The sequence below is a fragment of the Macaca mulatta genome, chromosome 1, assembly GCF_049350105.2.
Source record: "Macaca mulatta isolate MMU2019108-1 chromosome 1, T2T-MMU8v2.0, whole genome shotgun sequence".
NCBI lineage: Eukaryota > Metazoa > Chordata > Mammalia > Primates > Cercopithecidae > Macaca > Macaca mulatta.
In genome coordinates, this window is record NC_133406.1 from 183,093,605 (window position 1) to 183,120,375 (window position 26,771).

The window sequence follows — 26,771 nt, forward strand, 5'->3', positions numbered from 1 at the left end:
ATGATCTTTGGCCATTTTAAATCACATTTATTTTTATTGTCTTCTGTAATCCTATCATATTTTCAATTACCCGTTCATTCATTCAGAAGTAGATTTCCCCCTTTGGCAGAAGAAAATAAAACAAGTAATTTTACAAAGTAGCTCAAAAGTTTCTGTTACAATCAGATTTATTTGGCTAAGCATTCTGTCCTCTGGATTCTTGGAGAATTTATAGAAGAAAGGTAATTTCTTAGTTAACAAAAGATACCCACTTCCTCACTTCCTTGTCAATTACACATGCAGTGACTCAAAATAATTTGAAATCTACATTATTATTTTTGCCACAGCTTTGAATGGTAGCAGGAAATAGTCTTTATAAAATAAGTGCTTGAATCAGCAAGTTTATTCTTTCAGTATTACAATTGAATCCCGTACTTCAAATCTAGAAAAACACACTCCCCTACTATTTTAGATTGTGTTATTTTAAAGCTTCTCAGTAATTTTTATTCATTTGTTTGTTTTCCCAATTCATGTAGTCACCCAAGGCAACAATGGGATGATGAAATGTTCATTCTACAATATTTTTTGAAGACAATCAGCATTCTGGTCATTAATTAGACATACTTGGTCTACATTGGCTGAGCTGATATTGATTCTTCTCACTGCATCCCAAGAAAACTGAAGCATCCCTTGAATATTTGAGAACAGCTTATCTGAGGTCTGAGGGAGCAACGTAAGAGAAGGGAGGTGTGCAAGGTTCTCAAAGGAAGGACGGTATCACAATTGAAATGCTAAGGCTGCAATTTTGAAGCAAGTTCTTAGCATTTTGCCCCTTGTTCCCTGCTGTATCCCAAGCATGCAACTCATTGCCTGCACATGGCAGATGCTCCTTAGGTCTTTGTGACTGGAGGGTTTGAGAGTTGTAGTGTGGGTGAGTGGGCTCAAAAGAATCTCATTGTCTTAATGGTAATGAATATAGAACTTCTGTTTGCTGCTCTGCCCTCCTGATATAATAGATGAGTAAAGTGAGTACAGAGAGGGGAAGTTTAACTCCCAAGGCCATCAGTGGCAGCAATGGGCCTGAAACATAGATCTTCTGACAACTGGCTGGAGGGCAGAGGACCCTGCTCTCTGTTCTCATGTACTGAGTAATAGTACTTGGGCTCAAGGTAGAGAAGGTAGCTGAGGATAAATGCAACTCCAAGCTTCCATCTCCAGGTCTTTCTTTTCTAAAGCTTGCATTTCTTCAACCTTCAGAGTAAAAGGGATTGGTATGGATAGCAATCATGATAAACTGAGAGAGCACTCTTCCTGCTGCTGGACAAAATTCCAGGGAGTTTTTGTTTTGCAGGAAATAAGACCAGGGAGGGAGGCAGGGCCCAATCCCAGAAGTAGAAGACCTTACAGGATGTGATGAGGAACTTGAGTCTCCTCAACTGTGTCCAACAGTTCTTCTATGCCCTCTGGCAGGATGCTAGGAACGCTAGCTGCTCAGGAAAAGTACATGGGCCAAAGAATAAACACAATAAAAGCCAGAGGTAGAAACAGGAGCCAGTTTAAGCCAGGAAAACATTAAGAAAATGTCAAACTATGAGGAGTGAAGTGTGATCTCTTCTTTCAGCCATAAGCCGGAAGTCACTTGCTATGGTTTGGCCATTTGACCCCTCCAAACCTCATGTTGAAATTTGATCCCAGTGTTGAAGGTGGGGCCAGTGGGAGGTGTTTAGGTCACTGGGGCAGATCCCTCATGGATAGATTAATGCCCTCCCTTAAGGTGAGTGAGTTCTCACTCTTAGTTCCAATGAGAGCTGGTTATTTAAAAAAGCCTCGCATGCCCCCCTAGCCTTCCCTCCCGCCACATGATCTCTGCACACTCCAGCTTCCCTTCACCTTCCACTACGAGTGGAAGCAGCCAGAGGCCCTCACCAGATGCCCAGTCTTCCAGCCAGCAGAATTGTGAGCCAAATAAACTCTTCTCTTTATAAATTACTCAGCCTCAGATGCTCCTTATAGCAACACAAAATAGACTAAGACACCACTATTGTTAGAAAGAAGATTTGGTGACAAAGAAGATGCCTTCAAAGAACTTATAGTCTAATGAAGAAGAGAAGTACCTGTGCATGGAAACCAGAATGCATATGAAAAGCACTGGGGTTTCTATCCCAGGCTGCACTTAAGAATCACCTAGGAGCTTTTTTGAAAAAAAAGTTTGGGCTCTTTCCCTAAAATTGAATCCAGATCTTAAAGATGGAAGGCTAACTTAAAAAAAAAAAAAAATCTCTCCAGGTGATTTTGATACACAGTGAGTGTTGGTATCACTGCAATAGAGTAAAGCCCAAGGTAATATGTGGACTCTTGTCTCAGCCTGGGGTGATCATAGCCATTGGATAGCCTGAAGAGCATCACCAAAAATAGACTCTGGAGCCTCAATTCTGAATCTAATAATTCAGAATTTCCAGAGAATTGAGACCCGGGATCTCTCTTTTGGAAAAGCTCCGAAGGTGGTTCAGATGACCAGGCAGGTTTGGGAACCAGTCTGCTAGAGCAGCTCTGTCCAGTAAAAATATAATGTGACTCACATGTATAATTCTACAATCTCTAGTAGCCACATTTAAAAGATAAAAAGAAACAAAGTTAATTTGAATAATGTATTTTATCTAACATAGTCTATCTGACATCATTTCAACATAGGATTAATTTAAAAATTATTGTTTAGCTTTTTTATATTCTCATTTTTTCATACTAAGTCTTTAAAATCTGATAGGAATTTGATACTTAGAACTCCAGACCACACTTGAACTCCAGACCACTTGCCAAGGGCAGGGCTGTCTGTTGTTCACCTCTGCATCCCCAGCATCTGGTGCCAGGCCTGACATGGCACAATTCCCCATGCTTTGGAACATGATCTGGGTCTCTACATTCCAAACTATGGGTACCACGGGAACAGAAGCATGGAGAGATAGAACAATGTACTAGGCTGGTTGGCGGGGGGAGTGGGACTGGGGCAGCAGAAAGGGAGAGGTAAGCCACGCTGGAAAGGAGTTTGGAGAGGAAGACAGAGTTCAACCTTTTTTTTTTTTTTTTCTTCTTGTCTCATGGACCAGATTTTAAGAGTAAGTAGGAAGGACTTCCAATTCACTCATTTTTTTTTTTTTTTTTTTAACCCGGATGTCAGAGCTCCAAGGCCTCCAGGACATGTATTAGGTTTATTGGTTTATTGAGATACTGCCTCAGGCAGGTTGACTAAGTGGGCCTCTTTTTGTTGGGAACCAGAGCAATAATGAGGAGAGACTTTGCTGACATTAGGAGTCTGCTGAGCATATGCTTTTTCAGTACAATTTCAACTTCAGATTCTGTCAAGGTCCTCAGAAGCCTCACTGTGGGTGCATCAGATACATTTTAAGACAATAACACTGATTCGAATGATCCCATCTGTCAAAATCCTTTTACAGAAATCTGTCCTGCTTTCTTGGCACTAGCTGACTCACAAAGTTTGTCATGGATCAGTTGAGGGATTTGTCCCTGGCTTGCCATCAAGTTCAGTGACCAACTGTTCCAAATCAGGGACTGGATGATATATTTTGTGATTTAGTGGGACATGGATCAATTAATGGCAGTGCTGGAACACAGCAGGAGAAGTTGAAGTCAGACCACAGTCTACTGTGGAGCTAATGTTTGCTGATCAAAGGAAGACAGGCCTAGCTGTTTGCAAACAGAAGTCTAGCCAGGAAAGCAAACCATAGAGTGGATAAAGCAACTGCTGCTACAGGTTTCCAAGCCATGCCTCCAGGACTCCAAGTTTTTCAGAAATATCCAAAGGCAGCAAAGGGAAGCTTGAGTCCTTTCATTCGCGCATACCCATTTTCCCCAGTTTTATCTTTCGGATTTCATCGTAAGATTGCATTTTAAATCCACTGCACCCTGAAAAGCTTGAAAACACATTGATGTAGACAATGGGTAGCACTATGGCTGAGTGTTATCAAGAATGTCCAACAAAATATAACAGTAGAATCCTATTAAGACAATAGATTCTACAAATGGTAACTTCAGGCAACTAGGCAGGTAGCTGCAGGGTACTAAATCATTCATTAGTTCATGATTCATTCATTCGTTCTACAAAAACATATTTTTCACTTGTTATGACCTAGATACAATGCTAGGCACTGGGAATACAGCTGTGAAAAAGTAGATATTTTCCCTGCCCTCATCTTATTTATATTGTTGTAGGAAAGATAGATAATAAATGTGGACACAATTAAATACAATTATTGCAGCTTGAGGTTAGGAAATTAATGCAGTGGCAGAAATTACAAGGGAGGAGTGCTACTTTAGAAAAGGTGGTCAGGAAAGCCTTGGCTTCGGAGATACCCTTAAGATGAAGCCTGAGGATATAAAGGAGCTAGCTGTGCAGGAGGCTTTGCGACGAGCATTTCAGGCAGATAACACAGTTGATGCAAATACCTGTGGCAGCATCTGGGATTATTACAGAAAATGAGAAGACTCTGTAAAGCCTGAATGAAAAGAGTTTTTGTAACATGATTTTGCAGCACAGCGAGGATCCAGGTCACACAAGACCTTACAGAGTCCAAGGTATCCTCTCAATACGAGAGGCCTTTGCGAAGTTTCAGAAGAGAGACATATTATCTCATTTACACTTTTCAAAGGCTGATTCCACCAGCACATGGCACTAGTAGGAGAGCAAGGGCAAGCAAAGCCTTCTCCTAGAGACTGGTGGGGAGGTTCCTAAACGAGGAACACAACAGGACTCCTGTTCTTAGAGCTAAGACGTAAGGCAAAACACAAGGAAAATGTTCCTACTACTTCACAGCATGAGCTTTCTCTTATGAACCGGGAGGGTGTGATGCCTATGGTCAAGTATGGCTGAAGCCACAACAGGGCTCCCTCCTCAGGGCCCAATTGATCCCATAGCCTGGAGCAGGGTTGAGCTGAAAAGTCAATGGGATCTGCAGGACAAGGAAGAGACCAGCCCAGCACTTGGAAGGAAGAGCTGCAACAGGCTTTAATCTACCTTGAGAGTGTCTTCATGCTGGCAGCCAACACAGACTGACATCAAATCCACTTTCCCCGCAAATTGCATCCACATTTTTGCAATTTGGTGTGTATTGATTTTTCTCCGAGGGACCTCTTCTTGAGTTATTTAACTGCCACCATTGCAAAGGGCGGCAAGTAATTTTCAGCGCAGAGCCACTTCTTCTGAAGTCTGCATTGAAACTCCAACCCAGTCCAGTCCTATAATTTCATTTCAGAGCACTCCTGGATAATTATATTACCCAAATCTGGGCATTATTGCAGAATGAATGGTTTGACCATGAAGACAGGGAGAGCATTAGATCTTCTTTTCCATCTCAAAATAAGGTATCAAGCCGGAGTAATGTAACAATGTAGAGGTATTCAGGACTGAGATATTCTTTATGCTTCTACTTTGAAGCAAAGGTGGACTGGCTAGTGTCTTCAATATTTACAATAGAATTGGTTCCCCTAATTTTATGTTGATATTCCTCAAATCCTTTGACATTTATCACAAGGGTCATGAGATTAGAATCATATCTGAAGCTGTGTTTACTCTAGTGCTAATTTTTAAGATGATCGTTTCTCCTGTCCCTGCTCCATATACAAAATTATAAAATTTTGGCCGGGCGCGGTGGCTCAAGCCTGTAATCCCAGCACTTTGGGAGGCCGAGACGGGCGGATCACGAGGTCAGGAGATCGAGACCATCCTGGCTAACACAGTGAAACCCCGTCTCTACTAAAAATACAAAAAAAACTTAGCCGGGCGAGGTGGCAGGCGCCTGTAGTCCCAGCTACTCGGGAGGCTGAGGCAGGAGAATGGCGTGAACCCGGGAGGCGGAGCTTGCAGTGAGCTGAGATCCGGCCACTGCACTCCAGCCTGGGTGACAGAGCGAGACTCCGTCTCAAAAAAAAAAAAAAAAAAAAAAAAAAATTATAAAATTTCATCCACCAGAGGATCTCTAGGGATTTCTTTTCTCCTCCTTTTTAAACTGATAATTAGAATTTTTTTTTAAAGTCGTACATGCCTTTTTTTTTTTTTTTGGCTGCAAGGAAGCTGAATGGTAGGTAGTAGGTAGATAGTTTTTTTGAAGTTCAACCACAACAATCACATAACCCTTACGATTCATGTGTGCACACATATATACATATATATATTTACCTGTTATAAATTTTCTATTTCTGTTTTCTGTTTCTAGTCACATATTTCTTGTTTCAACCACCTCACTTTGTTTTATCACTATTTTACTGTAAATGTTTTAAGTCATCTAAATTTTTTGGGAAAGCATTAAAAAGTAAAAAAAAAAAAATCATTAAACTTTAATGCTTTCATTCATAAAATATTATGCCAGGTGTTGTAAGAGCATAGGTTCTATATAAGAATCCACAGGATCTCAGTGAGAAGCATAGTGAAAGTGGAGGTTTGGACATAAGGAAAGAAATCTGACTTCTGAAATATGGTGAGGACAATGGAACTGCAGTACAGATTGGACAGAGGTTGGCAGTTTCACACTGACAAGATGTTTGGGAGGCAGGTGGTATGGTGATATGTATCATCCTATTATAGGCCTTTGGACATTTATTTATCCTCTGGGTAAAAGCATTTTGATATGATGAAAGAGAACTTCGTCTCCGGAGTGAGAGAACCTGGTTCAGAACTTCAGCTGTGTCCCTCGTGAACTGTGTGTACATTTTTGGCAAGTTATAAGTCATCATTGGGTCTCAGTTTCCTTTCTGTCAAATGGGGCTAATGGTAGATATTGCCTACTAGTGTTACTATGGGTTATTAAATGAGTTAATACATATAAAGTGGTTATAGCAATGAGTGGTACATAGTTAACATTTAATAAATGTTAACTACTATAGCTGTTGTTATTCTCTTGCTAGACACTTTTACGTGTGCTGTCTTAATTTTCTCTCACAACTCTACAAGGTGGACTGCCCTTTAAATGAGTCTCCCAGAAGTTGAGTCCCAGAGTCAAGAAGCTTGCATTTCAGCAAGAGCTATTTGATTCCAAAGCCCATGGTCCTCTCACTCTGATATGCTTAACACATCCTGCAAGATGGAGTAAATAGAAAATCTCTTACTGATGCCTATCACAAACAGGATAGAAGCAAGTTACGGTAGTGACTTATTCATTCAAAAATTATCTGTGAATGCTTTGCTTTAGACCAGTCACATGGTAAGCAAAGATAAGGCTCCTTGCAGGCTCTGCCCTCAGATGGCTTCCAAATGGGAAAGATAAACCAAATTAGAGTACAGTGTGAAAAATGCCAGATCACGATATATACAATGACATAAGGCCATAAAGAGAAAGGACATGTAATCTAACTTACTGGAGTCAGAATCTGGAAGAATGAATGAATGAATGAATGAATGAATGAATGAAGAGCCTACAGGCTCTTCATTAAAAAAGTCATGCTGTACCATAAGGCAGCAGAGTAATACTTCCGCTCCTTTGAGAATCTCCACACCAACACCATTATCACTCCTCCCCCCAACCCTGTCCCTAAGTCCAGAGATGCAAACCTAACTGCCATGGGTCAAATGTTACCTGATAGCTTACCAGTCTTCAGTTTAAACTGAATTCAGTTTAAACCTAGATGGTTTCTAAGAGCCCAAATGTTAAATTATCGGGAATTTTGGAAGCCTGTTTAACAGCCTTTGTTAAAAATTAAATTATATGAAACAACACTTATATTGAAAACAAAGGTAATTAATACTCCAAATACATCCATCACCTCCTGATTACTTCACTACCACTTCTGCACTTGAAGTTATTTACATCTATTGTAAATAGGTAGCCAGTAGACATGCTTTATAATGCTGTGCTACTATTGCATATCTCTTTCCAGCTCCATATTTAGTGACATCCTTGTTGGTAGCGTGGCATCAGCCACGTTGGGATTATTTATACCACAGAAATAAGCAAATGCTACAAATAATGACTTTGGTTTTTCTCACAGAGCTGGTTGTTAAATTTTACCAGCACACCATTGGCTTTCGATCATTCCACCTGCTCTTTCCTGAAGTTGCCCTCCCTCCCTCTCTGCTTTATTTAATTTTAATTTTCATTCATTCTTCTTCAATTTGTTCATACCATGGCACCTCAGCTCCCTTACTGGTCTACACTTTTATTTCATCCCTCCTGTTTTTCTGATTACATCTCTTCCTTGTTCACCTAGAACATCTTTTGGCCAAGAATGTGTTTTGCATAGTCCTGGTTGTCACGCGTGTCCCTGTGAAGAGACCACCAAACAGGCTTCATGTGAGCAATAAAGCTTTTTAATCGCCTGGGTGCAGGCGGGCTGATTCCGAAAAGAGAGTCAGCAAGGAAGATAGGGGTGGGGCAGTTTTATAGGATTTGTGTGGGTAGTGGAAAATTACAGTCAAAGGGGGTGTTTCTCTTGTGGGCCGGGGCGGGGTCACAAGGTGCTCAGTGGGGGAGCTTCTGAGCCAGGAGAGGGAATTTCACAAGGTTAATCGCTCAGGTAAGGTGGGGCAGGAACAAATCACAATGGTGGAATGTCATCAGTTAAGGCAGGAACTGGCCATTTTCATTTCTTTTGTGATTCTTGACTTGCTTCAGGCCATCTGGATGTATACCTGCAAGTCAAAGAGAATATGATGTCTTAGCTTGAGCTCAGAGGCCTGACACTGGTACTTGATTTGCCTGGTACTTAAATCAAAAGTAAGTCTCTCATCACCTCACTTACTGGGTTTGGAGTGACTGATTTGACAATATTGGCCAACACAAACAAAAGGTCCTCTGCTCATCAAGAGAGAGGAGCCTAGCCTTGAACCTGGGCCCCTGGTTCCGGTCTTTGTTGTTTCCTGTTACCAGGGCACTCTCTGTGGTATTATTCCATGCTTTTTAATGTCTTCCTGTATCATTTAATTGGATTGCAGCACACTAAACATTTGAAAAGAATTCAAGCGCAAGCTGCCAGGCTCTCTTAATGAACATTCTGTGTGTCATTGTTTGCCAAGAAAGTCATTCATTGGATAAAAATCAGGAGATTGAATGAAGAAATAAAATTTGTTTTTCTTTCCCTCTCTTCATGATATAATTGCTTGTTTCCCCAAGTAATATTTTGTCTCTCTCCTTCTAGTCATGTGTGGACTGTTTTTCCAGCAGAGAAGATTAACTGAATGTCTCTCCACAAATATCATATTTAATTTAATGCCATTACATTAGATCATGTATTAAAGAATACAAGATCCTACTGGATTCCATTGTAAGTTAGACATCCACAAATTTGTTTCCTTAAACATGCAGATGGCATATGTTCTGCCCATACAATCCTTATTGGTTCACGTGCCTAACACAATGATATGGAACATGAATCCTCGAGGGAAATGGTATGTCACAATTTACATACTGCACGTAGTAAGGATAGAGAAAAAGGAACATAGCCTCCCAAGCTCTTCCTTTAGTACATGACACTGAGACCCAGAGAGGCTGTCATATCAAAGATAGCAATGAGATTCTTTGAAAGTAAATTTTAACAGTAATACCTTTGGCTTCATAGGACCCATATAGTATGCTTTCCTAAAAATTTGCATCAAAATGTTTGCACATGTCCTCCCATTATTGCATGCATCTCAGGGTGTAATAGCGTGTATTTACTCTGGATTCTCAGCTAGTCTATGGATGCTTTAATCATAAGGGGCTGTGTTAGTTACTCACTGATTTCCTACCACCCATCACAGAGCATAGCACAAAATAGAGGTTTGTATACTCATATATCTAGTAAGCACCTGATAAATGTGTATTGAATGAATAGATATTTGTTTATCTCTTTCCCAGAAAGAGACATGGGTAAATGAAGCTAGAGGTACACAAACATTGATCTATAGAATTATTTTTATCTCTCAGCTAAAAAACAACTAGGAGGAGTGAGAGTTACAATTACAAATGAAGCTTATGATACTATTTTTGGTGGTTGGGTTTTGCAAGGGACCAATATCTTGGACTCCATGATTTGTCTGGTTTTGCTATTAAGTACACATATGTTTCAGATTGTTACAGTTTCCTGATGAATTGATCTTTTCTTTAATTATTATTGTAAGTTGCTTGTCTTTACCTCTAGTAATATTGTTTGCCTTGAAATCTATTGTATCAGGTATTAATATAGTCACAATATATTTTGTTTAGTGTTTGCATTGTATAGCTTTTCATTCTTTCAATTTCAGCTTCTCTGTATTTTTGTATTTCAAGGGCATTATGTGTAAATGATATATAGTTAGGTCTTGCCCCATTATCCAGTCAGACAATCTTTGCTTTTTACATGGTATTTAGTCTATTTACATTTAATGTAATTAAGATAGAGTTGGATTTAAATCTTTCATCTTGGCCTTTGTTTTTTATTGTTCTATCTCTTCTTTGTTTCTCTGTTCTTTTAAGCTGGACTTCCTTTTGGTTACCCAAGTACTCTTTTAGTATTTAATTTTTATCTCTATTGACTTTGCCTATGCTTTTTGTGTTAATTTTTAGAGCTTGCTATATAAATTATCTGTGCACCTTGATTTACATCCTACCTTCAAATAAAGTTGTTACTTATATTATGCTACTTTGTGAATAATGTAATAACTCAATAATTGTATAATTCTATTAACCCCATCTCTTTCTCTTTGTGATCTATTGTCATGTATTTTATGTCTACATATGTTATGTACCCTTCTATGTGCTATAATGGTTTTTGATTTAAGATGTCGATAGTCCTTTAAGAAAGTATTTGTGTGCGTATTTTTAATGTCTTCTGTCTGGTATTGTTTCCCCTCAGCCTGAATAACTTACTTGAGCATTTCTTGTAGTGTGATTATGCTGGCAACAAATTGTCTCTATTTTAATTTATCTGAATATTTAGTTGCTTTCCTTTATTTTGAAAAATATTTTTACTGAAATAGATAATTTTAGATTGACATCATCTTTAAGTACCTTAAAGTACTTCCATTGCCTTCTGCTCTCCCATGATTCTCTTGAGAAGTCTTCTGTTTATTTTGTTGTGTTTCCAACTTATGGGGTGTATGTGTGTGTGTGTGTGTGTGTGTGTGTGTGTCCTGCTGCTTTTAACATTTTCCATTATCTGTTTTTTTTGGAATTTAGCTATGATGTGCCTACGAGTGGTTTCTTTGTATTTATTCTACTTGGAATTCACTGAACTTCTTGGCATACACCTTTTAAAATATCAAATTTGGAAAATGCTTCAGCTAATAATTCATCAAAATAATTTTCTGTCCCATTATCTCTCTCCTCTCATTCTGAAATTATAATTACACATAAGAGTGACTGCTCAATATTTTCATACAGGTCATTGAGACTCTGTTTACTATTTTTTCCAAATTTTATTTTCTCTGAGTTTTAGATTTCTGTTGGCCTCTGTTCAAGTTCACTAATACTTTATTCTATTATGCCCATTCTACTGTTAATCCCATTCAATAATTTTTAATTTTTTTCAGATATTACCATTTTCAATTTTAGAATTCATATTTGCTTCCTTGTTACAGGTTTCAAATCTCTTCTGAAATTCCCCATTTCTTTGCTCATTGTGTCCAACTTTTTCTGTAGATTTAAAAAACATTTATCATAAAGTTCTAATTTGTGAATTCTCATTTTTTTGTCATCTGTAAGTCAATTGAATTCTCACTTTTTCATCATCTGTAAGCCAATTTTCTCTGCTTGAGTTTTAACTAAGTCAAATTCTACTTTTTTGCATATCTTATTATCTTTTGTTTATGAGGGAAATTTTGCTCAGCAAAATTCTGGGACAAGAAAACTACTTGATAGAAATTGCACTGTTTGTATTTGGGGATCATCCAGATTTAAACCTGAAATGTCAGCACAAATTTATCAAAAGTCTGCCTGGTTCTTTCTCATACATGCAAAAACTGACCTTCTCTGTCAACTCCCTGATCCTATCCTAAACAACTGGTCCTAGATATGAAAATATAATTTTGTTATTAATCTTTATAGCCCTTCCTCTATTCTTTAGTAACCAGCACAGTGTTCAGTGCAAATTAATGTTTGTTACATTTCAGTTTAAATCTAAAAACCCATGTATGCACTTCCGTGTATGTATCTGGATATCAATGTATGTAGTAGGAGGCCGAGTGCTTCAGTAGAAAGAGTATTAACCTAAAGACCTTGATTTGAAACTGACTGAAAAATCTTCCTGGCTCTGTCATCTTGAGGAAGTGATTTGGCTTACATAAACTTCAGTTGCTGTTGCCTTCTTTTTCTCAAGAAACAAACGGATGGGAAAATATGTGTTGCATACTTAGCACAGTGCCTGGTGCATAAAGATTTTTAAAATATTAAAAGGTCTGGTCAAATCTGAGTTAAGAAAAAAGTTGATAAAATGTAAATTAATGTGATACCATTACTTCCAGCAAAAATCAGTCCAATCACCAAGGAGGAACTATATGGGAGCTCAGAGTCCATCTGGATAAGGAATTGATCTGAGACAGGTGTGTCTTGGACAATATCAAGGATTATAACAGTGGCATACGGTAGAAGCATAAATAAAGTGGGCTTTTGCAGAGACTAAGGAGGCTTATGTTAAGATTAGAGTTCTCTAGTTTCGTGGAAAGAGCACTGGATTGGAACACAGGAGATGGAACTCTTTTATGTCTTCATTTCTTACCCAGAAAATTATGCTACTAATACTACTAATCTTACAAGGTTGAGGTGAGTATTAAATGGGATCCTGCTTATAAAGACCATAGCTTGAGAGTATCATGTGTATTAAATACTCATAATATAGTCATTATAATTAGCAATTATAATTTACTTAACTTCCCTAAAAAGATGATAATTCTTGCTTGTAAAATTTTCATAAGTAATGTGAAATTACGTTTGAGAAAGTACTTTTATAATCTGAAAAGCACTACATAATTGCAGCGTTATTATTTTTAGTTAGGTAAATGTCTGGACATTCACAAGTTCTGTCACAGAAGAAGTCAAGCTCTGTGAGGACAGAAAATATATCTTTCTTATTTACCACTATACAATAGTAGATAGTCAGCAAATACTTTCTGATCAATAAATGGATCACTTCAGCTCCAGAGTTTCTGCTTACCTGGGCCTTTCTCAGAGTTAGAATGCTTTGGAAGTTTCCCTAGTTTATTCTGGTGGAATCTTGATGCTTAATTTGGTGCAGAAGTTACATCAAAATAAATTAGATGAACCATAGACCTTCTTGGATAGAGTCTGGAGAGTTCAAGACATAATTTTCCATTGGAAAGTCCAATATGAAAGCATGCTTCAGTACAGCCCTCTCAGATATTTCAGCCATTGATTTTGTAGATTTTCCAAAATCTTGCAAAATGAACAAATTTCCTAGATGGCTTTTCCAAATTATTTAGATACAAATAGTCCTTACCATACTAGGTAAGGGCAGAGTGATTATCTTTCTTTCTTATAAAAATGCTATTTAAGGCCGGGCACAGTGGCTCATGCCTGTAACCCCAGAACTTTGGGATGCCAAGGTGGGTGGATCACAAGGTCAGGAGTTTGAGAACAGCCTGGCCAACATGGTGAAACCCTGTCTCTACTGAAAATACAAGAATTAGCTGGGCGTGGTGGCAGGTGCCTGTAGTCCCAGCTACTTCGGAGGCTGAGGCAGGAGAATTGCTTGAACCCAGGAGGCAGAGGTTGCAGTGAACCATGATGGTGCCACTGCACTCCAGCCTGGATGACAGAGCAAGACTCCGTCTCGAAAAAAAAAAAAAATGCTTTTTAAATTTTTAAAATATATTCCCATTTTCAGGGTTTAAAACAATCAACTATATAAAATAGCTTTTAATGAAATACAGTAGTCCCCTCTCCCCATTCATTTCCCCAGCTTTTTTTCCGCTAATGCAACAGATTTTTACTCTTTTAACTGTTTTTTTCTTTCTGGTGTATATTTTTATGTTCCATAATATAACATAATAATAATGTGGTATAATAATATGCTTATATTCTTATATCTTGGTTTAACACTTTTGAAACTATCTATTTATATCTTGCTCTGGCAACCGCAGATTTAAATTTCTTCTATCACCTTCCCCACTTCTATCTTTTCAATACGTTTATTTCAAGTTATATGAATAGTCAGTTTTACTTCATTATGACTGTGTTGCAACTGTGATTTACCTTAGAGCCCCAGTTTGTATGTCACAATTATATTTCCTTTCTCTTAGAGATTTTCATTTTTCCTAGGATTAATATCTGCATCCTTTTTTTGAATTTCCTTAGCTTTCTGTGTCTACTAGTATTTTTTTTTCAGATACTTCAACAGATCTCTTGAGCACTTAGTAATTCTTCCAATTACCTCACACAGTTCCCAACTTTCCTTTAGCTCCTTTTGTTTCTGATGATCTCACTCCTGCAGTCCCATATTCTGCTTCTGTATGGACTCATTGATTACCAGGCTTCGTGCATTGCTGTTTGGGAACTTCCCATGACCACTATTCTGTACTGAATTTTCTGTTCCCTTGGTTCTACATATTCCTATTTCTTGGTTTACTGTGCTTATTTTACAGAAGTACATACTAACTTATCGCTCTATGACTTCCTGTGCAGGAGGTACAATTTTTGATCCTTGAATGTTTGAAAATATCTTTATTCTGCCTTTATCCTTGATTAATCATTTGGCTGAATGCAGACTTTGGGTTGTAAATCATTTTTTCTAAATAGCGTTTCATTGATTTCTAGCACTTAGTGTTGCTTTACGAAGATTAGTGTTGTTTTCTTTCCATATTCTTTGTGAGCAGTTTCGGTCTGGGTGGTTGGTTCATTTTTGTTTGATTTGCTTGTTTATTTTGTTTTATCTTTTTCTCTCTGTAAGTTTTTGTGTTCAATTTCTCATTCTTGTTATTCTGAAATTTCACAGTAATATGCTTTGTTGTAAGCCTTTTCCCCTAAGTCACTGAATTGGATTCTCAAGGGGGTACTTTTAATTTGGAAACTTATGTCTGTAGTTCCAGGCAATTTTCTACATAATTTTGCAGAAAACTTTCTCCTTTATGTTTTTTCTCTCTTCTTTTCCCTTCGTCTTCCCCCACCAAAAGGTCCATTTGATCAGATCTTTTTTGTTTCCTGAGTTGATTCTCTAATCTAAAATCTTTTGTTTCCTCTTGCCATTCCTTTGCCTTTGGTGTTTCTTCCTGTGATGATTTCTAAACTTTATCTTCAAACCCTTTTAAAGATATTTTTTAAAAATTTAAGTGATCGTACTTTTCCTTTATAGAACTCATTTTTCTCTAATTGTTCCTTTTTTTTTTTTTTTTTGAGACAGAGTCTTGCTCCGTCATCCAGGCTGGAGTGCAGTGGCATGATCTTTGTTCACCGCAACCTCTGCCTCCTAGGTTCAAGCAATTCTCGTGCGTGAACCTCCCAAGTAGCTGGGACTACAGAGATGCACCATCAAGCCCAGCTAATTTTTTGTATTTTTAGTAAAGACGCAATTTCACTATGTTAGTCAGGGTGGTCACAAACTCCAGGCCTGAAGTAATCCACCTGCCTTGGCCTCCCGAAGTGCTGGGATTACAGGTGTGAGCCACTGCACCTGGCCTAATTGTTCCCTTTTTATGGATGTGGTATGTTTTCATCCATGCATGTGATAACAGTCCTTTTAAAATTATGCCTTTTCTATGTTCCCTGCAATATCTTTGCTTTCACTGGATATATTTTCTGCTTATTGTAGACTGAGAATTTCTTACTGGAAATTTTCCTCAGTGTCAGCTGCTCATTGCCTGTTTGTTCATATACAAGTGTAAGGCAATTACGAGCTGATTAGAAGCTATGCGAATGGGGTTGTGATAGGAGCAGAGAGAAGCTTATCAACAAATAGACTTCACTCTTGTCAGCTTTTTTACTATATGTAATATCCTTTTCTTCCTCCTTCCAAATATTTATACCTTTGGTATTTTCTCTGGAACCAATCTATTCTCTGTAGAAGAGTCCTTAATCTCTTGCTTGAGAAGAGGCAAGAGTCTAGTTTCTGGTATTCTGATAACAGACAGAGAATGGGGGTGTATTAGTCAGGGTTCTCTAGAGTGACAGGACTAATAGAATAGATGTATATATGAAAGGGAGTTTATGAAGAAGAATTGACTTACATGATCACAAGGTGAAGTCCCACAGTAGGCCATCTGCAAGTTGAGGAGCAAGAAAGCCAGTCAGAGTCTCAAAACCTCAAAGTAGGGAATCTGACAGTACAGCCTTTAGTCTGTGGCCAAAGGCCTGAGAGCCCCTGGCAAATCACTGGTGTAAGTCCTAGAGTTCAAAAGCTGAAGAACCTGGAGTCTGATATTTGAGGGCAAGAAACCTCCAGCACCAGAGAAAAATGAAGGCCGGAAGACTCAGCCAATCTAGTCCTTTCACATTCTTCTACCTGCTTTATTCTAGCGTCACTGGCAGCTGATTAAATAGTGTCCACCCAGCTTGAGGGTGGGTTTGCCTGTCCCAGTCCACTGAATCAAATGGTAATCTCCTTTGGCAACACGCTCACAGACACAACCAGGAACAATACTTTGCATCCCTCAATCCAATCAAGTTGATTCTTAATGTTAACCATCACAAGTCCACCCCTTGTCAACTTGAACCCATAAACATCTCCTTTTCTTCTCCTTTGTCTCCACCATGATTGTGAGGCGTCCCCAGCCATGTGGAACTGTGAGTCCATGAAACCCCTTTTTCTTTATAAATTACCCAGTCTCAGGTATGTCTTTATCAGCAGTGTGAGAACAAACTAATACAGAAGGTTAGGGTTGGGGTCTTATATTTTGGGACCCAAATTTCACTTAACTCTTCTATTTCTAGTAGGCCTTCTTCCCTTGCTCTTCACTGTGCCTTGTGTCTGCAAGTTTAGGGTTTCTGGAGCTACCAAACAGACCTTTAGTCTCCTATAAGCATGAGAGAGTACTGGTCACCCAACTGCACGGGGAAGGGGAAGGGCTCTGGTTGTCTAACTGTTCTGTATATAGTCTTAGCCAGACCTCTTTTTGTCCTGGAGCCTCATCCTTGCCTTTGTTGGAATCTAGTGCCTCCAAATACCAGCTCTTTCTGAGATGCACCGGGTTTATGGGCTCTTTTCTGTTTGACACCCCATCTGTAGGCAATCGGGGTTCAGTTTCTGACCTGTTAGCCCATTTCTAATTAATCTTCCAAATATTTGATAGTGTTCTATCTATGAGCCACTCTCTCCTCTCCTGTTCACTTTCTCTGTATGTGTTTATTTCTTTATAAATACTATGGCTGTCACTTTGGGCTGGTGTTTTGGGAGGGAATGAAGATAAATGCATCCATATTTGGTCCATTAAGTTTACCTGAAAGCCTCTACCAGAGTGATTTTTTAAAACAGAGATTTGACTCTTGTATCATTCCTTACTCTAGATCTTTCAAACTTGCTTATAGTTTCAGCATGAGATAAATATGGTTTAGCTTCCCAAACAAAAAGAACTTATCGTTCAGCCCCCTGCCAGACTCCCAAGATTCATTAGCAACTGCCTGCACATATGAGACTGGTGGGATTATCTGCCTCCCTCTTTTGTGGAATTGCTCCTCTGTGCAGCCCTTGTAGCAGCATGGCCACAGGCACATCTGCCCTTTTTCCTAACATTGGTTTTGTTCCCCAGTCACTACTGACTTACCCATGTTGGGCCAGTTAATCCTTTCCTTAGACATTTTGAGAACCTGAAAAAAACAGAGGACATGGCAGCTGTGCTCTAGGTGATACAGATCTGAGAAGCAGAGAAAACTTGTCTGGAGAGGTGGAAAGACGTTGTTGGAGGCAGTCTTTGTTCTCTGGTTCTAGTTCATTCTTGAAACCTATCTGTGTTACTGCCCTTTGTTGCTTGGGTCTCTGAGTGTCTCTATAGTGAATTCCCTGCTTAAAACAGTGTGCAACACATAGCTACTGAATGTGGTTTCTTCTAGTTCCTGGAAGAAGACATTACATTTCATGGCCACATGTCTTCCTAATGTCTTTTCTGTTTGACTGTCCTGCTCCCTCTCTTTTTTTCACTGTTAGATGGCTATGCCAAAACTTAGCTCAAGGACCTGCTCTAGGAAGCTTTCCCTGACTTTCCAGCCTGCTTGCACATCCTTTTCTGAGCATCTGTCTATCATAGCATTTATCACCAAAATTGGCCAAAATTGTTAATTTACTCTTCTCTTTTGATTGTGAGCTCTTCAATAAGAGAAGCTATAATTACTTTGATTTTGTTTCCTGAATATATACAAAAAAAGAAAAACTAAGTTTATCAAGGCAACATGCTGTCTGCTTCCAATTGATAGCAGTGTAACAATGTCTAATAGACATTTTTTCAAATAAGATTCTTATTCTTTCTTATTTGAGAGTTAACCCTAAAAACTGATTTTGGTATAATTTACACTGATTTTTTTCTAATATTGTAATAAAACTTAAGAACAATATATGCAAAACAAACAAACAAAAAATCGACCCTTAATCTTTGTAGAATAAAGTACTGATACAAACTTAGAAAAGAAACGTCTTAACCCTCAGGTCAAGGAATTTAATTTCTTCTCTACCGGTTCAGAAACCATATCAGAATAGAAACTGGTAGCTTATTGGTAAACATGTTTAGAATAAGACAGTAAATATCCTTTGTCTTTTTTCTTTAAAATAAGCCTGGGATTCAAAGTTACAAAGAAAGGAAATAAAAAAGAAAATTAACCCTTCTCGGGAAGCAGTTATGCTCCAGTCACCATGCTAAATGCTATAATATATTTTTGATTGCTGAACTTTCATAAATCCTGTTGACACGTGGTTTAATCCAGATGTTATTGCCTGCAAAGAAACTGAGACTCAAAAGATAAAATAACTTGTTAAAGTCGTGCAGCTAGTTAGAATCAGAACATAACCTAAAGCCATGTCATGTTTTTAAGAACTGACCTTTCCAACTACTATATCATTTTTCAAAAAAACTTCTCTGTTGTAAGTTATAACTGGATGATAGTTATATGAGTTATTCATAGTCATTTCAGAGTTTTCTCTATTTTTTCAGTTTTCTATAATGAGCATATATTACTTTTACAATAAAAATTACTTTTTAAAAAAGCAATTCCCTTAGATCAATAGAAGTGCCGGGGGATTATATTCCTTTGAACAGCTAAGTGTTAATTATAAGGCTCCTTATTTTTTATTAATGTGCAATAGGAGATAGGATTCAGGCAATTTTCCCAAATCCTTACTATTAGTTATCATACAAGCCTCGTAGATAACTTATTTCTCAGTACAGGAATCTATTCTCTTGTGATTCCAATTTCATGCCCTCAAAGCCCTCTAGGGGCAGCCTGTACCCCCACCTACAGCATCTGGGGGCTTTGATGTGGAGTGACAAGGGGGTCTGTGGCCACCTACCATGTCCAGGAGAGTCTTTCATCCCTCCGAGTTTTGTCAGTACAGTTTTGTCACCTGCAAATAGGGGTCAAGATACTCACCTGGAAGGCTTTGAGAGAATCAGATGAGGGAATTATGGGCCCTGGAACATGGTGGTGACTCCACATAGCAGCAGCAGGGCAGTGGTGGCAGTGGCGAGAGGTGGTCCAGCAAAGAACTTGGGAGCTGGTGTCTGGGGCAGGGCACCTGCAGGCTTATCTCAGCTTGGCCACCTGTCATATGACTTTGAACAGGTTACTTCCCTGTGCCTCAGCTTTCTCTTCTGTAAAATGAAGATAAGTATTTATAGAGCTGATATGAGGAATAAAGGAATTAATTCAAATGCAGCATTAAGAACAGAGGCTGGCACTAGTTTGCTGAGACTCGAAGTAATAATAATGAGGTCATTTTGGGGGGCCATTATCACAGGGACTACTGTAAGATCTTCAAAATCATTTCATTCAACAGGCAGGCTCTTTTCTACGTCCTGAAGAAATAGTGGAAAATCAAGGCTTACGTTCTAGTGGGAGAGGACGATACTAAGAGAATGAACAATTAAATAAGTCAGATGTTGTAGCCACTCTTCAGAGACAGGATTGACTCCCACCCCAGAGTTGGCTCAGATGTTGAAACTGATGATGCCACATAGCCATCAACAGGATATAAAAGGTTTATTACTAACATAATAGGCCTTTCTGGAAAGAGCAGGCAGGCTTCCCAAGCCAATCTGAACATGGGATTAGAGGGAGGGTATATGAGACTAATTTGGAGTTTTTATGGTAGCTAGGCATTAGGGATGGGTTGAGAGTTCTTGTGTGCAGGTGGGCGCTTATGTGGTTTGAGCCTCTACTGACACCAAAGCAGGGCACACCAGAGCTTGCTTATCAGCTTTCCCAGATGTGGGGCAGAAGCAGGGGGACAAGCTGTGAGGCTTAAAAGCTGTCAGAAGTCACACATGAAAAAAAGGAGACAGACTCTTTATTGCACCAGACATTTCAGCCAGTTGTGAGCTCTGTTTTTAAAACACGGAAGAATGTGGGAAAGAGTATCTGAAATATGTAGGGGGAAGTGGCATGGAGTATTTCTATTTTAGCTAGCATGGTCAGAGAAGGCATCTCTGAAGAGATGACATCAGAGTTGAGACTTGAGTGATAAGATCACCAACTATTCAGAAGGGAGTGGCATGCAAAAGCCAGCAAGGCCAGAGTGAGCACAACAGATTCCAGTAAAAGAAAAACACGACCAGTAATGTAAGCGAATGGTGTGAGATCATTGAGAATCAGTAAAGGCTAAAGGTGATGATGATGATGATGATGATGATGATTACATTAAGTTTAACAAGAGGATTCAGATTGCTATATTCAGACATCTGAAGTGCTGTTTTATGAAAGAAAGCAATCTAGTTTCTGTTTGGCTCCAGTGGAATCAAGGTATAAAAGAGTCAAATTTCTTGTGCTCAATATAAGAAAGGCCTTTCAGACTGTGAAACACCCTTAAGAGGTAATGAGCAACTTGTCACTGGTGGTGTGACAACAGAGGCTAGATGCTGCTAGAGAGAGGATTCCAGCTTCGGGGTTGAGAAAGTTGAACCAAGTGGCCTTTAAGGTCTTTAAGTTGCTTTCAGCTCTTAGAGTCTGTTTCAGAGAAGGCCCGGAAGAGGTGTATAGGAAACTGCAGAAAACAATGTGGAGAATGTGCCCCCTTAGCTGTAGTGGCTGTCATTGTTACCTACACTGGCTAATGCTAACTTCCTTTTATGCTCAGGTTTCTGAATAGCTATGGGGATTTCTGTTTAAACACTGCCGATTGAAGCTGAGTTCTACTTAGTGGCTTATTTGCATGTCAAATTAGGGTTCAAAGAAATGCAAATATAAAAGCTTATTTGCTCATATAAATTTGCTTTAGTAACCTGGAGGAAACAGTGGGGTCTAAAACACTCAGACCGAAATTAATGAGACAACTTTGGCCTATCAGCTTTTCTTTTCCCCTACCTTTCACCTACTCTCTTCCCCACTTCAACTCACTTATTTTCAGCAAACATTTATGATACCTACTGTGTGGAAGACACTGTGCATAGCAGTATACAGAAGCAGTTAGGTCAGCACCTTTGCTCTCTGGTAGAGAAAATAGAAATAATGAAGAAAAAGAAAAGGATAATGAATGCAGACTACTAAGTGCATTAATAGAGATACAAATAAACAATGAAAGAATTAAACAAGGCTAAGGCAGGAGGATTGTTTGAGCTCAGGAGTCTGAGGCTGCAATGAGGTATGATTGCACCACTGTACTCCAGCCTGGGCAACAGAGCAAGACCCGGTCTCAAAAGAAAAAAAAAAGGGAAAGAAGGAAACAAGCAAATAAGTAAATGGCACTTACTGTATGCCTGACCCTGTGCTAGAGATTTTGAAAACAAAGCTTAATTTTAACTGGCTAGAAAAATCAAAATAATAATATATCAAACATATTTATTTCCCTTCCTCCTCCACGTCCTCAACCTTTGACTAACACTCTGAACTTTTCAAGCAAGAACCTATTTCTCATTTATCTTACTGTTACCAACGCATGACACTTAGTAGGGTTCTTGATAAATAATTCCTGAGTAGACGGATGAAAAAGTGACTAGCTTACTTGCAGCTGGACTTGCGGGGGTAGCATTTCAATAGAGCCAGGTGATGGAGAAAGCATTCTGGTAAAAACTATTCAATGAGCAAGGCTCAGATGTGGGGAAATAGAAGTTGGTGTTCAAGGAGCCCAACCAGTTCAAGATGGTGCTTTATAAGCTAGCTGCATGAAAGCTGCGGCAGGAGTGGAAAGAAGGACTTCATGAGGGACTTGGAAAATTATGATGAAGAACTTCATTCTGTAGGAAATTGGCAGGCGTTAGAAGTTTCTGAGCAATCAGATGACAAGATCAGAGTAATATGGTTTTATTGTTCTCAACTTGTCATTGTATAAGCAGTAGCTGCCACTACTGATTAAACGACTATCAAGTGAGAGATCAAGCGTTAGAAAAATTTGAAATGGCAGCTGACTTATGGGGGTGTGAATACACATTCCTGTACTAGTGAATTTCAAGATTCAAGAAAGTCTCCAGTCGTATATCTTCATATACCTTCTGTATAATCTTCTTTTCCTTTTTCGCTATCATTTCCTGGGTCTCATCTCCTTTCTAGATGCTTACATGTTAATGTGTACATTAATATGTATTTACTTAATTGTCCTCTGGTAAAAGTGTAACCTCATACTATATCTAGTGAAAAATCTTCCTCATTGGTCCCAATATCATGTCTGCAGTGTTTTTCCTGAAGTTTCACCTCTCACCTTCACTTAAAACACAGTCTCTTCTAAGCTGCCCACTCCAGTCTGTGTAAGCAGTCCCACTTTAATGCATTTATTTATTTATATGAATTAATCCTATCTTACATCCTTTTTGGAGTAAGAAAGAGTCTATATGAGTGAAATGACTTATATATTCAACTGTAAGTCCTAGCATCTCACTACAGGCCTTGACTTGTCTTGCTCAGGGAATCTTCACTGGGTAAATGGATGATTAGAAGAAAGGTATGAGTGGAGGAAAAGAGACAGAATTGTACTTTCTGGTAGGAAATCTATTATAGAAAAACCCAGCCAATCATTTTAGTTAGCATGAAGACCTGTTAGACTGTAAATGCCCGGAAGGCAAGGACCATGTCCTTATCACTTCTGTATCCTTTGTACTTGGCTCAAGTCTTGGCACAAGAAAGATGATCCATGAATATTTGTTGAAGGAAAGAACAAAGGATCAATGAATGGTAACTGGAAACCCCTTTTAGACATTGATCAGGCATGGTAGCCCAGGGGCAGACACCTCCCAGCAGCAGTCTGATGGACTATCTAGTTCTTGAGATGACTTTCAGGATTTGGCTGATACAAATAAATACCTGGCTTCAAATATTATGTGTTGCTCTGAGGTTTGAACACCAACCATATTCTTGGTTCTGAAGAAGTGAAGAGGACAGCCATGATGTGTAATAAGCTAATAAAGCTCCCCTCTCTTCCAGAATAAATCAAATTATTCCAGCATCACTGCACTGTAATTTTTTACCCTTTTAATATTTCAGGGGAAGTCTAAATTGCCTTTTATAATCAGTGTCTAAGTGTCTGCACATATTGCTACAGGGCTTGATTTTTAACCCAGGACTAACAAGGCATTTTTTTAGTTCAGTTTTAGATGTTTTTTGCTTTGCCTTCTTTCTTTCTTTCTTTCTTTCTTTCTTTCTTTCTTTCTTTCTTTCTTTCTTTCTTTCTTTCTTTCTCTCTCTCTCTCTCTCTTTCCTTCCTTCCTTCCTTCCTTTTCTTTCTTTTCTTTCCTTTCTTTCTTTTTTAGACAGAATAATTGCAGCATGGTTGAGTGGTTCTCTAGGTGCCTAAAGAGAGATATACCTTGATTTCAGTTCTTCCATGGGACAATTTTACAGCAATATGCTTCAAAATAACTGAGATTAACTAGATAATGGTAATAAAAGCAAATAATTTTATGCCACTCATGATGTGCTGAGCATTGTTTTAAATACCTTGTACATAATTACTCATTAATCCTTAGAACAGCACTATGAGAAAAATACTATTATCAAACCTATTTGATAAATGAGGAAACAGAGGCATAGACAGGTGAGGTTCCTTGCCCAAGGTGACAGGGCTAATAAGGGGAGAGGCTAGCATTTGAACCTGGACAGTCTGGCCCCAGCCTACCCTTTGTCTATACTGTTCGGTATTGCCAGCACTTTGACATGACTTTTGTATTCTCAAAAACTTCCCCAGAGGCATTAACTTCATACTAATGTACTGGATCTGCTTATGTCCAAAATGTTTGGATGTTGAAATTATTCCTTTACTTAGCATATCTTTGTTGAATATTAGCTATGTGCCTGACACTGTTTTAGGCTCTAGATATGTATCAGTGAACAAAAGACAAAGTCACTGATTTCATGAAGCTTACACTCTAGTTTAGGAAGAAAGACAATAAACAAAACAATATCTAAAGCAAAAGTAACATGACTAAACATCAGATAAATTCAAATTAAAACCAAAATGAGATATCAACTCATACCTGTTAAATTGACTATTATCAAAAAGATGAAACGTAAGTGTTGGGCATGGAGAAAAGGGAACCCTTGTACACTGTTGGTGGGAAAGCAAATTAGTACAGTCATCATGGAAAAACGTATGGAGGTTCCTTAAAAGATTACAAATTGAACTACCATATGACCCAGCAATCCTGCTACTGGGTTTGTAGCCAAAACAATTGAAATCAGTATTTTAAAAAGATGTCTGCACTTCTGTGTTTATCATAGCAGTGTTCACAATAGCCAAAATATGGAATCAACATAGGTGTCTATGAAGGGTTGAATGAATAAAGAAAACATATAGGGCGGAAAACTATTCAGCATTAATAAAGAAGGAAATTCTGTCATTTGTGACAACATGGGTGAACCTGGAAGACATTGTGGTAAGTGAAATAAGCTAGGCACAGAAAGACAAACACACATCATCTCACTTACATGTGGAACCTACAAAAGTGGAATTTATGGAAGCAGAGAACAGAATTATGGTCACCAGGGGTGGCAGGGCAGGGGCTGGGAAGAGAGGGTTGGAGAGATATTGGCCAAAGAACATAAAATTTTAGCTAAACAACAGTATAAATTCAAGAGTTCTACTGTACAATATGGTAGCTGTAGTTAATAACAACGTATACTTGAAAATCGCTAAGGTAGTAGATCTTAAATGTTCTCACCACAAATAAAATGATAAGTATGTGAGGTAATGCCAATGTTAATTAATTTAATTTGGCAGTTCCACAACGTATACATATTTCAAAACATCATGTTGTATAGCATAAATATGTGCAATTTTTCTTTGTCAATTAAAACACTAAATCTTAACAAAAAAGCAAATGCAGCTCTATTTCTCCTGTCTTTTTTCTTTCTCGGTTTTCCTCCATCAAATATATTGATTATTAACTAATAGTAAGATTGACGGCGGAAAACCAAGAAAGAAAAAAGATATGAATGAGAGGTGGAGGCTTTGTGCCAGGCTTATTATATAGGTCCTGTTAATGAGGTTGGGAGGGACCTCATTAAGGAAATGACATCTGAGTAGGACTTGAAGTTAGGAATGAAGTGGGATGTGCAGAATCTGGGGGAAGGGCTAGTCAGGCAAAAGGAAGCAGCAAGTGTGAAGGTCTAGGGCAGAGACTGCTGAGGGATCGAAGGATAGCAAGGATGCTAATAGCAAGGATGCTAACACGGCAGAAGTGAAGTGAGAGCTCCATGGATCATGTGATTGAAAAAAGAAAAGTGGAGATTTTGTATTCAGACAAACCAGTGCCTAAATTTGTGCTCAGCTACTAGTTGTATCATCTTGACGAATTATGTATGCCTTTGAGCTTCAGTTTTCTCCTATACAACATGGGAATACCAATTTGTGTCAGGAGCAAATGAGAAAATATAATAAGCCTGGCACAGAAATGAGAGGCACAGTCCTGGTCTATCCTGGCTCTGCAGGCATTCCCAGACAGTCCCCAGAGAGGCTCCATTTGCACCATCCGTGGAAATGGGTCATGCCCCAGCAGGCAGGAGCCTGCGGGCTCCTTCCTCTCATGATGCCTGTCTGGATGCCATGCCCCCAAACCTAAAGCAGGAATCTCGTTCACCTTTCATTTGCTTTTAACAGTCCACAGCAAAAGCTGGGGTCCAGGCAATGCTTCCAGTGAGATTATTCCAGTAGCTGCCAAGTGAAGAACAACTTGAGCTGTTACAAACAAACAAAGCAGAACAGTTTCCAAGATGTAGGCCTTTTGTTTGTGTGAGCAGGGACATGAGCAAACATCGGCATGTTTCAGTTTAAAATAGCTTCTGGAGTAATTGCTGGCACTGTGTTCCCTAATTACATAATGTCTGTCTTCTTTGGCAGTGACCTTGGTATTGTCTTTGATGTGAAAAACATCAAGTGTGAAACTCCATAAACTTAGCCTGCTTAACTATTTTGTGTACCTACTTCCTAGAGCCCTCCACCCAGATTTCTTTTGTTTTTTTTTGTTCTCTTCCTTTGTGGCTATAAATATTTATTAATAGGTTCATAAAGTGTTCAGACAAACTGGTGGGTGACAGATCTTTTTTTCCACAAATATTTCTTAAACAACAATTCTGTGCCTAGTAGGGTGCTAGATCCTGGGGATGAAAAGAGCTGTATAAAACTCTCTGTTCTCAAGAAAGTTGGGTGAGACAGACATATAAGAAATTATAATGCAATACGGTATAAGATATAGCTCAGTGCTAAAGAGTGTGACCTTTGGGATTAGATACACTGGGTTTGAATTTCCAATTTCATCTTAT

General features: G+C 38.7%; 1 long non-coding RNA gene across 1 annotated transcript in view; it reads left to right on the forward strand.

The window, feature by feature from the left end:
* Nucleotides 1–12,496: 12,496 nt before the first annotated feature.
* The window catches only part of LOC144333166 (uncharacterized), a 59,259-nt gene continuing 44,984 nt past the window's right edge, over nt 12,497–26,771 (forward strand). Inside the window, exon 1 of the long non-coding RNA XR_013401613.1 lies at nt 12,497–12,698. This is a non-coding gene — a long non-coding RNA (uncharacterized LOC144333166). The remainder of the gene's footprint in view (nt 12,699–26,771) is intronic.